This window comes from Scylla paramamosain, chromosome 9 (assembly GCF_035594125.1).
Source record: "Scylla paramamosain isolate STU-SP2022 chromosome 9, ASM3559412v1, whole genome shotgun sequence".
Taxonomy (NCBI): Eukaryota; Metazoa; Arthropoda; class Malacostraca; order Decapoda; family Portunidae; genus Scylla; species Scylla paramamosain.
In genome coordinates this window covers 10,440,001-10,442,500 of record NC_087159.1, presented here as the reverse complement: position 1 = coordinate 10,442,500, position 2,500 = coordinate 10,440,001, and the positions used below count along the sequence as shown (strand labels likewise).

At 41.7% G+C, this 2,500-nt stretch overlaps 2 protein-coding genes across 4 annotated transcripts in view; one reads left to right on the top strand and one right to left on the bottom strand.

Moving 5' to 3' along the window:
• LOC135103560 (trichohyalin-like) overlaps positions 1-2,500 on the bottom strand; it is a 22,858-nt gene that overhangs the window by 8,266 nt on the left and 12,092 nt on the right. Inside the window, exon 2 of one of the 2 annotated variants that reach the window (XM_064009999.1) lies at positions 540-587. The exons of the other annotated variant lie outside the window; for it this stretch is intronic. The gene's annotated coding sequence lies outside the window, so the exon portion shown is untranslated. The remainder of the gene's footprint in view (positions 1-539; positions 588-2,500) is intronic. 2 annotated transcript variants of the gene reach the window in all.
• Positions 1,405-2,500, top strand: part of LOC135103559 (rhomboid-related protein 3-like) — a 17,250-nt gene continuing 16,154 nt past the window's right edge. For both annotated transcript variants that reach the window (XM_064009996.1, XM_064009997.1), the window contains exon 1: positions 1,405-1,553. The gene's annotated coding sequence lies outside the window, so the exon portion shown is untranslated. The remainder of the gene's footprint in view (positions 1,554-2,500) is intronic.

The following is a 2,500-nucleotide window of genomic DNA, read 5'->3' as shown; positions in this document are numbered from 1 at the left end:
TTTGACTGCCACCTGGTACACCTTTTCCTAATTACCAATCACTCTGAGACAGCCACATCCAATCTCTGAACTGGGAAGAAACTGCAAAATGTATTCTATCTCATCGCTGATTTTATTGTAGATGCTCATAAAGACTTCACGCATTGCTACTGGTGCCGCTAATTATTTCGAGTCGCAGTGTAATACCTCAGACAAGTTGTAGTGAGATTATCAGGCTTTGAAACAGCGCTAGTGATCATTCCACGCTCACCAAAACAAGAAGTAACTCACTCGGTGGCTGGATAAACATTTTGGGTGTTTTGCTGACACCGTAGAAAAGAAGAGGAAGAAAAAAAATGCTTAGGTATACAGAAAGAAAGAGAATAGCCGGTTCATCCTCTCTTTTTCCAGGCTATCAAACTATTAAGACTGTATTAAGTAGTGTGTCTAAAAAGATTACGAAGCGACGATGGAAGAAATTGTCAAGCAGTGAAAGAATTAAAGAGAACGAACTGTGTATAGAAAGATGAAATACAGTACATGAAAGAACTTAATATTACCTCTCTAGTCCCGCCCTCAGCCTGGCCACTGCCACGCTGCCTCATTATCTGGAATGGTGATGTGTCAGTGTGGTAGTGCGAGGGGCGTGGCGATGCAGGGTCAGGGTCACGATTATTATATAGATGTTAAGGTAGCGGTCATGGCCTCACAGGGAGACGTTAATGGTGTAGTGTGTGGCGCCTCATGGTAGGTGGTGATGGTGATGGTGAGGGATGGTGATGGTGGTGGTGATGATTACGATGATGATGATGAATATGATTATGATGATGATGATGATGATGATGATGATGGTAGTATACTGGTAATAACAAGAAAACAACAACAACAACAACAACAACAACAACAAACGACAACAATAACGTAAACAAATGCTCCTACTACTACTACTACTACTACTACTACTACTACTACTACTACTACTGCTACAACTATTACTACTACTACTATATCTATTATTACTACTACTACTACTACTACAACAACTATTACTACTACTACTACTACTACTGCTACAACAACTACTACTACTACTACTGCTACTACTGCTGCTGCTGCTGCTGCTACTGCTGCTGCTGCAGCTGCTATTGCTACTATTGTCATTACATCGACAACAACAACAACAACAACAACAACAACAACAACAACAACAAATACTACCACCATCACGACTACAAGAACAGCAACAGCAACAATTACTACTACTACTGCTATAATATTCACAGTCTATAACGTTCAGCGTATAGGCAATAGAGGTCGGAGTTAGCGAGCGGCACTGGCAGACTGGCCCCAGGTTCCCGCTGCCTGCTCCCTGGCCCTGTGTCCCCCCTCCTCCCGTATCTCTCCACATGGCATTCACCCCCTTCCCTCGTCCCTCCCTCCCTCCCTCGTCCTAATCTATTCTAGCCAGTGTGGCTCACAGTGTCAGGCGGAGAGGAGCTACGGACTGCCGCTCCTCCCTCCATTCGTCATTATCTCTCACATCGCTCCCTCTCTTAAATAACCGAGAGAGAAAAGTAAGTGCAGTGTAGAAACGTATCTTATTTTGAGGGTACGTGTGTTGTGTTTTTTTGGTCAATAAGTTCTATAGTTCGTCATACATGATTTTATTTAAAAATACATTTCTGTTTATAGGAGGAGTTTGTATGTGAACAGGATGTGTAAAAAAAAAATGAAAACTTTAGTGATAATGTGATGTAAAGTTTGATTTTTGCTTTAGTTTTTTCTCTCTTTGTTACTCAATATATTTTTGTCTCACGTGGATGTGTTTACTTTTTTTTTTACTATACCGTGTGCCAGGACTGACACACACACACACACACACACACACACACACACACACACACACACACACACACACACACATGTAATTACCGCTAACCACGGCCAGGTATATGCGTTTTCGTAATCATAGGTACACGGGGGGGGGGGGAGAGAGAGAGAGAGAGAGAGAGAGAGAGAGAGAGAGAGAGAGAGAGAGAGAGAGAGAGAGAGAGAGAGAACCACTGCTTACGTGGAACGATATCGAGAGAAAAAAAAGAATATATCACTCATTACATAATTATCCTTAAAAAAACATTCATTCAATTTAATGAAGAGGACGATGCCAACTATTCCCACTACTACTACTACTACTACTACTACTACTACTACTACTACTACTACTACTACCACTGCTACTACTACTACTAGTACTACTACTACTACTACTACTAGTTTTATTACTACTACAATACAAATAGATCAAGTAGAACGAGGTTGGTAGAGCCTTTCAGTCACCGAACTGCACACATTATCGATCACATTCTTGAGAGAGAGAGAGAGAGAGAGAGAGAGAGAGAGAGAGAGAGAGAGAGAGAGAGAGAGAGAGAGAGAGAGAGAGAGAGAGAGAGAGAGAATACAGAATACGTCTCATTCGGGCGGGGAAAGTCGAGAAATGTGACAGCAGAAAAAAATATAAAAG